A 14,129-nucleotide genomic window follows, 5' to 3' on the forward strand; every position below is an offset into this window, starting at 1 on the left:
CATTTGCGTCCATTACTATTAATTTATATTGAGTATGAGTATGACTGGATCTCTTTTACAATGAATTACAATTTCCAGTCAGTCCTTGATCTTCAGAGGTGCTCTGCATTTATGTTTTGTGGTCTCAGAAAGGGCTAGCAAGATACCATCTTGTTATATCATATTATGATTGTTTTGAGAAAGTGTTGTCATCCGGGATTTATTATTATTGCTTGCTAGTTGATTATGCCATTGGTACGAGAAAATGTCAGACCTAAATGTTATTGTGAATATGGTTAGTTCATAATATTTGTTGAAAACTTGAATGTTGGCTTTACATATTTACAACAACAATAGCAAACAGAGTTTGTAAAAGTTTTTCTTTATCACTTCCAGATTATCAACTGAATTGCTTGAGGACAAGCAAAGGTTTAAGCTTGGGGGACTTGATACGTCTCCGTCGTATCTACTTTTCCAAACACTTTTGCCCTTGTTTTGTACTCTAACTTACATGATTTGAATGGAGCTAACCCGGACTGACGCTGTTTTCAGCAGAATTGCCATGGTGTTTTTTTTTTGCAGAAATAATAGTTCTCAGAATGACCTGAAAATCAACGGAGAATATTTTTGGAATTAATAAAAAATACTAGTGAAAGAATCAAGGCCAGGGGGCCCACACCCTGTCCACGAGGGTGGGGCGCGCCTCCTGTCTCGTGGGCCCCCTAGTGCTCCACCGACCTCAACTCCAACTCCATATATTCGTGTTCGGGGAGAAAAAAATTAGAGAGAAGGATTCATCATGTTTTACGATACGGAGCCGCCGCCAAGCCCTAAACTCTCTCGGGAGGGATGATCAGGAGTCCGTTCGGGGCTCCGGAGAGGGGAATCTGTCGTCGTCGTCATCATCAACCTTCCTCCATCACCAATTTCATGATGCTCACCGTCGTTCATGAGTAATTCAATCGTAGGCTTGCTGGACGGTGATGGGTTGGATGAGATTTACCATGTAATCGAGTTAGTTTTGTTAGGGTTTGATCCCTAGTATCCATTATGTTATGAGATTGATGTTGCTATGACTTTGCTATGCTTAATGCTTGTCACTAGAGCTCGAGTGCCATGATTTCAGATCTGAACCTATTATGTTTTCATGAATATATTTGTGTTCTTGATCCTATCTTGCAAGTCTATAGTCACCTATTATGTGTTATGATCCGTTAACCCCGAAGTGACAATAATCGGGATACTTACCAGTGATGACTGTAGTTTGAGGAGTTCATGTATTCACTAAGTGCTAATGCTTTGTTCCGGTACTCTATTAAAAGGAGGCCTTAATATCCCTTAGTTTCCAATAGGACCCCGCTGCCACGGGAGGGTAGGACAAAAGATGTCATGCAAGTTCTTTTCCATAAGCACGTATGACTATATTCGGAATACATGCCTACATTACATTGATGAACTGGAGCTAGTTATGTGTCACCCTAGGTTATAACTTTTACATGAGGAATTGCATCCGACATAATTCTCCATCACCGATCCAATGCCTACGAGCTTTTCATATATTGTTCTCCGCTTATTTATTTTTCCATTGCTACTGTTACAATCACTATAAAACCAAAACTGCTACCGTTACTTTTGCCATTGTTACCGCTACTATCATATTACTTTGCTACTAAATACTTTACTGTAGATATTAAGTTATCTAGGTGTGGTTGAATTGACAACTCGGCTGCTAATACTTGAGAATATTCTTTGGCTCCCCTTGTGTCGAATCAATAAATTTGGATTGAATACTCTACCCTCGAAAACTGTTGTGATCCCCTATACTTGTGGGTTATCACTCCCCTTGTGTCGAATCAATAAATTTGGGTTGAATACTCTACCCTCTAAAACTGTTGCGATCCCCTATACTTTTGGGTTATCAAGAAGCACTGTGCTGCTATTGGATATATTCTTGATGATCTTAAGGGCATTAGTCCCACACTATGCCTGCACAAAATAAAATTGGATAAAGACGCTACAACGGTTGTTGATCACCAATGACAGTTAAGTCCTAAGATGAAAGACGTGGTAAGAAAAGAAATACTAAAGCTTCTGGAGGCAGGTATAATTTATCCTGTTGCTGATAGTCAGTGGGTAAGTCCTGTCCATTGTGTCCCTAAGAAGGGAGGTATTGTTGGGAAACGTAGTAATTTCAAAAAAATTCCTACGCACACGCAAGATCATGGTGATGCATAGCAACGAGAGGGGAGAGTGTTGTCCACGTACCCTCCTAGACCGAAAGCGGAAGCGTTAGCACAACGCGATTGATGTAGTCGTACGTCTTCACGATTCGACCGATCCAAGTACCGAACGCTCGGCACCTCCGAGTTTAGCACACGTTCAGTTCGATGACGTCCCGCGAACTCCGATCCAGCAGAGCTTCACGGGAGAGTTCCGTCAGCACGACGGCGTGATGACGGTGATGATGTTTCTACCGACGCAGGGCTTCGCCTAAGCACCACTACGATATGACCGAGGTGGAATATAGTGGAGGAGGGCACCGCACACGGCTGGAAGAGATCAACTGATCAACTTGTGTGTCTAGAGGTGCCCCCTGCCCCTGTATATAAAGGAGCAAGGGGGAGGCCGACCGGCCCTCTATGGGCGCGCTAGGAGGAGGAGTCCTCCTCCTAGTAGGAGTAGGACTCCCCTTTCCTACTCCTACTAGGAGGAGGAAAGGAAGGAGGAGAAGGAGAAGGAAGGAGAAGGAAGAAAAAGAGGAAAGGGGGGCCGGCCCCCTAGTCCAATTCGGTTTGGGCTAGGGGGGCGCTGCGCCCTGCCTCCACTCTTCCAACACTTGGCACATGAGGCCCATTACTTCTTCCTCGTATTCCCGTAACTCCCCGGTACCCCCGGAAATACCCGAATCACTCGGAACCTTTCCGATGTCCGAATATAGTCGTCCAATATATCGATCTTTACGTCTCGACCATTTCGAGACTCCTCGTCATGTCCCCGATCTCATCCGGGACTCCGAACTACCTTAGGTACATCAAATCACATAAACTCATAATACAACCGTCATTGAACTTTAAGCGTGCGGACCCTACGGGTTCGAGAACTATGTAGACATGACCGAGACACATCTCCGGTCAATAACCAATAGCGGAACCTGGATGTTCATATCGGCTCCCACATATTCTATGAAGATCTTTATCGGTCAAACCGCATAACAACATACGTTGTTCCCTTTGTCATCGGTATGGTACTTGCCCGAGATTCGATCGTCGGTATCTCAATACCTAGTTCAATCTTGTTACCGGCAAGTCTCTTTACTCGTTCCATAATACATCACCCCGCAACTAACTTATTAATTGCAATGCTTGCAAGGCTTGAGTGATGTGCATTACCGAGAGGGCCCAGAGATACCTCTCTGACAATCAAAGTGACAAATCCTAATCTTGAAATATGCCAAACCAACAAATACCTTCGGAGACACCTGTATAGCACATTTATAATCACCCAGTTACGTTGTGATGTTTGGTAGCACACAAAGTGTTCCTCCAGTAAACGGAGTTGCATAATCTCATAGTCATAGGAACATGTATAAGTAATGAAGAAAGCAATAGCAACAAACTAAACGATCAAGTGCTATGCTAACAGAATGGGTCAAGTCAATCACATCATTCTCCTAATGATGTGATCCCATTAATCAAATGACAACTCATGTCTATGGTTAGGAAACATAACCATCTTTGATCAACGAGCTAGTCAAGTAGAGGCATACTAGTGACACTCTGTTTGTCTATGTATTCACACATGTATTATGTTTCCGGTTAATACAATTCTAGCATGAATAATAAACATTTATCATGATATAAGGAAATAAATAATAACTTTATTATTGCCTCTAGGGCATATTTCCTTCAGTCTCCCACTTGCACTAGAGTCTATAATCTAGTTCACATCGCCATGTGATTTAATACCAATAGTTCACATCACCATGTGATTTACGCCCATAGTTCACATCGACATGTGACCAACACCCAAAGGGTTTACTAGAGTCAATAATCTAGTTCACATCGCTATGTTGTTAACACCCAAAGAGCACTGAGGTGTGATCATGTTTTGCTTGTCAGAGAAGTTTAGTCAACGGGTCTGCCACATTCAGATCCGTAAGTATTTTGCAAATTTCTATGTCAACAATGCTCTGCACAGAGCTACTCTAGCTAATTGCTCCCACTTTCAATATGTATCCAGATTGAGATTTAGAGTCATCTGGATCAGTGTCAAAATTTGTATCAATGTAACCCTTTACGACGAACCTTTTGTCACTTCCATAATCGAGAAACATATCCTTATTCCACTAAGGATAATTTTGACCAATGTCCAGTGATCTACTCCTAGATCACTATTGTACTCCTTTGCCAAACTCAGGGCAGGGTATACAATAGGTCTGGTACACAACATGGCATACTTTATAGAACCTATGGCTGAGGCATAGGGAATGACTTTCATTCTCTCTCTATCTTCTTTCGTGGTCGGGTTTTGTGTCTTATTCAACTTCACACCTTGTAACACAGGCTAGAACTCCTTCTTTGACTTTTCCATTTTGAACTACTTTAAAATCTTGTCAAGGTATGTACTCATTGAAAAACTTATCAAGCGTCTTGACCTATCTCTCTAGATCTTGATGCTCAATATGTAAGAAGCTTCACCGAGGTCTTTCTTTGAAAAAACGCCTTTCAAACATTCCTTTATGCTTTGTAGAATAATTCTACATCATCTCCGATCAACAATATGTCATACATATACTTATCAGAAATGTTGTAGTGCTCCCACTCACTTTCTTGTAAATACAGGCTTCACCGCAAGTCTGTATAAAACCATATGCTTTGGTCAACTTATCAAAGCGTATGTTCCAACTCCGAGATGCTTGCACCAGTCCATAGATGGATCGCTGGAGCTTGCATATTTTGTTAGTACCTTTAGGATCGACAAAACCTTCTGGTTGCATCATATACAACTCTTCTTTAATAAATCCTATTAAGGAATGCAGTTTTGTTTATCCATTTGCCAGATTTCATAAAATGCGGCAATAGCTAACATGATTCGGACAGACTTAAGCATAGATACGAGTGAGAAATTCTCATCGTGGTCAACACCTTGAACTTGTCGAAAACCTTTTTGCGACAATTCTAGCTTCGTAGATAGTAACACTACTATCAGCGTCTGTCTTTCTCTTGAAGATCCATTTAATCTCAATGGCTCGCCGATCTTTGGGCAAGTCAATCAAAGTCCATACTTTGTTCTTATATATGGATCTCATCTCAGATTTCATGGCCTCAAGCCATCTCGCGGAATCTGGGCTCATCATTGCTGCCTCATAGTTCGTACGTTCATCATGGTCAAGTAACATGACCTCCAGAACAGGATTACCGTACCACTCTGGTGCGGATCTCACTCTGTTTTACCTACGAGGTTCGGTAGTAACTTGATCTGAAGTTACATGATCATCATCATTAGCTTCCTCACTAATTGGTGTAGTAGTCACAGGAACAGATTTCTGTGATGAACTACTTTCCAATAAGGGAGCAGGTACAGTTACCTCATCAAGTTCTACTTTTCTCCCACTCACTTCTTTCGAGAGAAACTCCTTCTCTAGAAAGGATCCATTCTCAGCAATGAATATCTTGCCTTCGGATCTGTGATAGAAGGTGCACCCAACATTTTCTTTTGGGTATCCTATGAAGAAGCACTTCTCCGATTTGGGTTTGAGCTTATCAGGTTGAAACTTTTTCACATAAGCATTGCAACCTCAAACTTTAAGAAACGACAGCTTAGGTTTCTTGCCAAACCATAGTTCATACGGTGTCATCTCAACGGATTTAGATGGTGCCCTATTTAACGTGAATGTAGTTGTCTCTAATGCATAACCTCAAAACTATAGTTGTTAATCGGTAAGAAACATCATAGATTGCACTATATCCAATAATAGTACGGTTATGACGTTTGGACACACCATTATGCTGTGGTGTTCCAGGTGGCACGATTTTGTGAAACTATTCCACATTGTTTTAATTGAAGACCAAACTCGTAACTCAAATATTTGTCTCTGCGATCAGATCGTAGAAACTTTATTTTCTTGTCATGATGATTTTCTACTTTACTCTGAAGTTTTTGAACTTTTCAAATGTTTCAGACTTATGTTTCATCAAGTAGATATACCCATATCTTCTCAAATCATCTGTGAAGGTCAGAAAATAACGATACCCGCCGCGAGCCTCAACATTCATCGGACTGCATACATCAGTATGTATTACTTCCAATAAGCCAATTGCTTGCTCCATTGTTCCGAAGAACGGCGTTTTAGTCATCTTGCCCATGAGGCACGGTTCGCAAGCATCAATTGATTCATAATCAAGTGATTCCAAAAGCCCATCAGCATGGATTTTCTTCATGCGCTTTACACCAATATGACCTAAATGGCAGTGCCACAAATAAGTTGCACTATCATTATTAACTTTGCATCTTTTGGCTTCAATATTATGAGAATGTGTATCACCACAATCGAGATCCAAAAAACCATTTTCATTGGGTGTATGACCATAGAAAGTTTTATTCATGTAAACAGAACAACAATTTATTCTCTTACTTAAATGAATAACCGTATTGCAATAAACATGATCAAATCATATTCATGCTCAACGCAAATACCAAATAACACTTATTTAGGTTCAACACTAGTCCCGAAAGTATAGGGAGTGTGCGATGACGATCATATCAATCTTGGAACCACTTCCAACACACATCGTCGCTTCACCCTTAACTAGTATCCGTTCATTCTGCAACTCATGTTTCGAGTTACTACTCTTAGCAACTGAACCAGTATCAAATACCGAGGGGTTGCTACGACCACTAGTAAAATACACATCAATAATCTGTATATCAAATATACCTTTGTTCACTTTGCCATCCTTCTTATCCGCCAAATACTTGGGGCAGTTCCGCTTCCAGTGACCAGTCCCTTTGCAGTAGAAGCACTTAGTCTCTGGCTTAGGACCGGACTTGGGCTTCTTCACTTGAGCAGCAACTTGCTTGCCGTTCTTCTTGAAGTTCCCTTTCTTTCCCTTTGCCCTTTTCTTGAAACTAGTGGTCTTGTTAATCATCAACACTTGATGCTCTTTCTTGATTTCTACCTTCATCGATTTCATCATCATGAAAAGCTCGGGAATCATTTTCATCATCCCTTGCATACTATAGTTCATCACGAAGTTCTACTAACTTGGTGATGGTGACTAGACAATTCTGTCAATCACTATTTTATCTGGAAGATTAACTCCCACTTGATTCAAGCGATTGTAGTACCCAAACAATCTGAACACATGCTCACTGCTTGAGCTATTCTCCTCCATCTTTTAGCTATAGAACTTGTTGGAGACTTCATATCTCTCAACTCGAGTATTTGCTTGAAATATTAACTTCAACTCCTGGAACATCCATATGATCCATGATGTTCAAAACATCTTTGAAGTCCCGATTCTAAGCTGTTAAGCATGGTGCACTAAACTATCAAGTAGTCATCATATTGAGCTAGCCAAACGTTCATGACGTCTGCATCTGCTCCTGCAATAGGTATGTCACCTAGCGGTGCATTAAGGACATAATTCTTCTGTGCAGCAATGAGGATAAACCTCAGATCACGGATCCAATCCGCATCATTGCTACTAACATCTTTCAACTTAGTTTTCTCTAGGAACATATCAAAAATAAAATAGGGGAGCTAAACGCGAGCTATATATGCTAATACTACCAGGACTAAGTTCATGATAAATTTAAGTTCAATTAATCATATTATTTAAGAACTCCCACTTAGAAAGACATCCCTCTAATCTTCTAAGTGATCACGTGATCCAAATCAACCAAACCATAACCAATCATCACATGAAATGGAGTAGTTTTCAATGGTGAACATCACTATGTTGATCATATCTACTATATGATTCACGCTCGACCTTTCGGTCTCCGTGTTCCGAGGCCATATCTGTTATATGCTAGGCTCGTCAAGTTTAACCTGAGTATTCCGCGTGTGCAACTGTTTTACACCCGTTGTATTTGAACGTAGAGCCTATCACACCCGATCATCACGTGGTGTCTCAGCACGAAGAACTTTCGCAATGGTGCATACTCAGGGAGAACACTTGTACCTTGATAATTAGTGAGAGATCATCTTATAAAGCTACCGTCGAACTAAGCAAAATAAGATGTATAAAAGATAAACATCAAATGCAATCAAAATATGTGACATGATATGGCCATCATCATCTCGTGCCTTTGATCTCCATCTCCAAAGCATTGTCATGATCTCCATCGTCACCGGCATGACACCATGATCTCCATCATCTTGATCTATATCAATGTGTCGTCACATGGTTGTCTCGCCAACAATTTCTCTTGCAACTATTGCTATCGCATAGCGATAAAGTAAAACAATTATTTGGCACTTGCATCTTATGCAATAGAGAGATAACCATAAGGCTTTTGACAGTTGCCGATAACTTCAACAAAACATGATCATCTCATACAACAACTTATATATCATCACGTCTTGACCATATCACATCACAACATGCCCTGCAAAAACAAGTTAGACGTCCTCTACTTTGTTGTTGCAAGTTTTACGTGGCTGCTACGGGCTGAGCAAGAACCGTTCTTACCTACGCATCTAAACCACAACGATAGTTTGTCAAGTTGGTGCTGTTTTAACCTTCGCAAGGACCGGACGTAGCCACACTCGGTTCAACTAAAGTTGGAGAAACTGACACCCGCTAGCCACCTGTGTGCAAAGCACGTCAGTAGAACCAATCTCGCGTAAGTGTACGCGTAATACCGTTGAACCAAAGTATGACATGCTGGTAAGCAGTATGACTTATAGCGCCCACAACTCACTTGTGTTCTACTCGTGCATAACATCAACATATAAAACCTAGGCTCGGATACCACTGTTGGGGAACGTAGTAATTTCAAAAAAATTACTATGCACATGCAAGATCATGGTGATGCATAGCAACGAGAGGGGAGAGTGTTGTCCATGTACCCTCGTAGACCGAAAGCGGAAGCGTTAGCACAACGCGGATGATGTAGTCGTACGTCTTCACGATCCGACCGATCCAAGTACCGAACGCACGGCACCTTAGTTTCCAATAGGACTCCACTGCCACGGGAGGGTAGGACAAAAGATGTCATGCAAGTTCTTTTCCATAAGCACGTATGACTATATTCGGAATACATGCCTACATTACATTGATGAACTGGAGCTAGTTATGTGTCACCCTAGGTTATAACTTTAAATGAGGAATTGCATCTGACATAATTCTCCATCACCGATCCAATGCCTACGAGCTTTTCATATATTGTTCTCCGCTTATTTATTTTTCCATTGCTACTGTTACAATCACTATAAAACCAAAACTGCTACCGTTACTTTTGCCACTGTTACCGCTACTATCATATTACTTTGCTACTAAATTCTTTACTACAGATATTAAGTTATCTAGGTGTGGTTGAATTGACAACTCAGCTGCTAATACTTGAGAATATTCTTTGGCTCCCCTTGTGTCGAATCAATAAATTCGGATTGAATACTCTACCCTCGAAAACTGTTATGATCCCCTATACTTGTGGGTTATCACTCCCCTTGTGTCGAATCAATAAATTTGGGTTGAATACTCTACCCTCGAAAACTGTTGCGATCCCCTATACTTTTGGGTTATCAAGAAGCAGCGTGCTGCTATTGGATATACTCTTGATGATCTTAAGGGCATTAGTCCCACTCTATGTCAGCACAAAATAAAATTGGAGAAAGACGCTACACCGGTTGTTGATCACCAACGACAGTTAAATCCTAAGATGAAAGACGTGGTAAGAAAAGAAATACTAAAGCTTCTGGAGGCAGGTATAATTTATCCCGTTGCTGATAGTCAGTGGGTAAGTAGTGTCCATTGTGTCCCTAAGAAGGGAGGTATTGTTGGGGAACATAGTAATTTCAAAAATATTCCTACGCACACGCAAGATCATGGTGATGCATAGCAACGAGAGGGGAGAGTGTTGTCCACGTACCCTCGTAGGCCGAAAGCGGAAGCGTTAGCACAACACGGTTGATGTAGTCGTACGTCTTCACGATCCAAGTACCGAACGCACGACACCTCTGAGTTCAGCACACGTTCAGCTCGATGACGTCCAGCGAACTCCGATCCAGCAGAGCTTCACGGGAGAGTTCCGTCAGCACGACGGCGTGATGACGGTGATGATGTTGCTACCGACGCAGCGCTTCGCCTAAGCACTGCTATGATATGACCGAGGTGGAATATGGTGGAGGGGGCACCGCACACGGCTGGGAGAGATCAACTGATCAACTTGTGTGTCTAGAGGTGCCCCCCTGCCCCTGTATATAAAGGAGCAAGGGGGGAGGCCAGCCGGCCCTCTATGGGCGCGCCAGGAGGAGGAGTCCTCCTCCTAGTAGGAGTAGGACTCCCCTTTCCTACTCCTACTAGGAGGAGGAAAGGAAGGAGGAGAAGGAGAAGGAAGGAGAAGGAGGAAAAAGAGGAAAGGGGGGCCGGCCCCCTAGTCCAATTCGGTTTGGGCTAGGGGGGTCGCGCGCTCTGCCTCCTCTCTTCCACCACTTGGCCCATGAGGCCCATTACTTCCTCCTCATATTCCCGTAACTCCCGAGTACCCCCGAAAATACCCGAATCACTCGGAACCTTTCGATGTCCGAATATAGTCGTCCAATATATCGATCTTTACGTCTCGAACATTTTGAGACTCCTCGTCATGTCCCCGATCTCATCCGGGACTCCGAACTACCTTCGGTACATCAAATCACATAAACTCATAATACAACTGTCATCGAACTTTAAGCGTGCGGACCCTATGGGTTCGAGAACTATGTAGACATGACCGAGACACTTCTCCGGTCAATAACCAATAGCGGAACCTGGATGTTCATATTGGCTCCCACATATTCTACGAAGATCTTTATCGGTCAAACCGCATAACAACATACGTTGTTCCCTTTGTTATCGGTATGTTACTTGCCCGAGATTCGATCATCGGTATCTCAATACCTAGTTCAATCTCGTTACCGGCAAGTCTCTTTACTCGTTCCGTAATACATCATCCCGCAACTAACTTATTAATTGCAAGGCTTGAGTGATGTGCATTACCGAGAGGGCCCAGAGATACCTCTCTGACAATTGGAGTGACAAATCCTAATCTTGAAATACGTCAACCCAACAAATACCTTCGGAGACACCTGTAGAGCACCTTTATAATCACCCAGTTACTTGTGACGTTTGGTAGCACACAAAGTGTTCCTTCGATAAACGGGAGTTGCATAATCTCATAGTCATAGGAACATGTATAAGTCATGAAGAAAGCAATAGCAACAAACTAAATGATCAAGTGTTATGCTAACGGAATGGGTCAAGTCAATCACATTATTCTCCTAATGATGTGATCCCGTTAATCAAATGACAACTCATGTCTATGGTTAGGAAACATAACCATCTTTGATCAGCGAGCTAGTCAAGTGGAGGCATACTAGTGACACTCTGTTTGTCTATGTATTCACACATGTATTATGTTTCCGGTTAATACAATTCTAGCATGAATAATAAACATTTATCATGATATAAGGAAATAAATAATAACTTTATTATTGCCTCTAGGGCATATTTCCTTCAGGTATTACTGTTGTTCCTAATGATAAAGATGAATTGATCTCACAAAGAATTGTTACAGGTTATAGAATGGTAATTGACTTCCGTAAATTAAATAAAGCTACTAAGAAGGATCATTACCCTTTACCTTTTATTGATCAAATGCTAGAAATATTATCAAAATATACACATTTTTGCTTTTTAGACGGTTACTCTGGTTTCTCTCAAATACCTGTGTTAAAAGAGGATCAGGAAAAGACCACTTTTACTTGCCCTTTCGGTACCTTTGCTTAATGACGCATGCCTTTTGGTTTATGTAATGCACCTGCTACCTTTCAAAGATGTATGACTGCTATATTCTCTGACTTTTGTGAAAAGATTGTTGAGGTTTTCATGGATGATTTCTCCGTGTATGGAACTTATTTTGATGATTGCTTAAGCAACCTAGATCGAGTTTTGCAAATATGTGAAGAAACTAATCTTGTCTTGAATTTGGAGAAGTGCTACTTTATGGTTAATGAAGGTATTGTCTTGGGGCATAAAATTTCTGAAAGAGGTATTGAAGTTGATAAATCTAAAGTTGATGCTAGTGAAAAGATGTCGTGTCCTAAAGACATTAATGGTATAAGAAGTTTCCTTGGTCATGCCGATTTTTATAGGAGGTTCATTGAAGACTTCTCTAAAATTTCTAGGCCTCTGACTAATCTCTTACAAAAAGATGTTCCTTTTGTATTTGATGATGATTGTGTAGAAGCATTTGAAATACTTAAGAAAGCCTTGATTTCTGCACCTATTGTTCAGCCACCTGATTGGAATTTACACTTTGAAATTATGTGTGATGCTAGTGATTATGCTATAGGTGCTATTCTAAGACAAAGAGTTGATAAGAAATTAAATGTTATCCAATATGCTGGTAAAACTCTAGATCATGCCCAGAGAAATTATGCTACTACTGACAAGGAATTTTTAGCAGTTGTATTTGCTTGTGATAAGTTCAGACCTTATATTGTTGATTCTAAAGTAACTGTTCACACTGATCATGCTGCTATTAAATATCTTATGAAAAAGAAAGATGCTAAACCTAGACTTATTAGATGGGTTCTCTTGCTACAAGAATTTGATTTGCATAATATTGATAGAAGGGGAGCTGAGAACCCCGTTGCAGACAACTTATCTAGGTTAAAGAATGTTCTTGATGACCCACTATCTATTGATGATAGCTTTCTTGATGAACAATTAGTTGTCATAAATGCTTCTTGTACTGCTCCATGGTATGCTGATTGTGCTAATTACAATGTTGCTAAATTTATACCGCCTAGTTTCACATACCAGCAAAAGAAAAAGGTTTTCTATGATTTACGACATTACTTATGGGATGACCCACGCCTTTGTAAAGAAGGAGTAGACGGTGTCATTAGACGTTGTGTACCTGAGCATGAACAGGAACAGATCCTACGCAAGTTTCACTCTGAGGCTTATGGAGGACACCACGCTGGAGATAGAACTGCACATAAGGTATTGCAGTCCGGTTTTTATTAGCCTACTCTCTTCAAAGATGCCCGTAAGTTTGTCTTGTCTTGTGATGAATGTCAAAGAATTGGTAATATTAGTAGACATCAAGAAATGCCTATGAACTATTCACTTGTTATTGAACCATTTGATGTTTGGGGTTTTGATTATATGGGACTGTTTCCTTCCTCTAATGGGTATACACATATTTTAGTTGTTGTTGATTACATTACTAAGTGGGTAGAAGCTATTCCAACTAGTAGTGTTGATCATAACACCTCTATTAAGATGCTTAAAGAAGTTACTTTTTTGAGGTTTGTAGTCCCTAGATACTTAATGACTGATGGTGGTTCACATTTTATTCATGGTGCCTTTCGTAAAATGCTTGCTAAGTATGACGTTAATCATAGAATTGCATATCCATATCACCCAAAATCTAGTGGTCAGGTAGAACTGAGTAATAGGGAGATTAAATTAATTTTGCAAAAGATCGTTAATAGATCTAGAAAGAATTTGTCCAAGAAACATGCATTATGGGCCTATAGAACTGCATATAAAAATCCTATGGGTATGTCTCCATATAAAATGCATGGTTTATGGAAAAGCATGTCACTTACCTCTCAAACTAGAACATAAGGCATATTGGGACATTAAAGAGCTCAATTATGATTTTAAACTTGCTGGTGAGAAGAGACTATTTGACATTAGCTCACTTGATGAGTGGAGAACCAAGGCCTATGAGAATGCCAAGCTGTTTAAAGAAAAAGTTAAAAGATGGCATGACAAAAGGATACAAAAGCGTGAGTTTAACGTAGGTTATTGTGTTTTGCTATACAACTCTTGTTTAAGATTTTTTGCAGGAAAACTCCTCTCTAAGTGGGAAGGTCCTTACGTTATTGAGGAGGTCTATCGTTCTGGTGCCATAAAAATCAACAACTTCAA

The sequence above is a fragment of the Triticum aestivum genome, chromosome 7A (genome assembly GCF_018294505.1).
Source record: "Triticum aestivum cultivar Chinese Spring chromosome 7A, IWGSC CS RefSeq v2.1, whole genome shotgun sequence".
NCBI lineage: Eukaryota > Viridiplantae > Streptophyta > Magnoliopsida > Poales > Poaceae > Triticum > Triticum aestivum.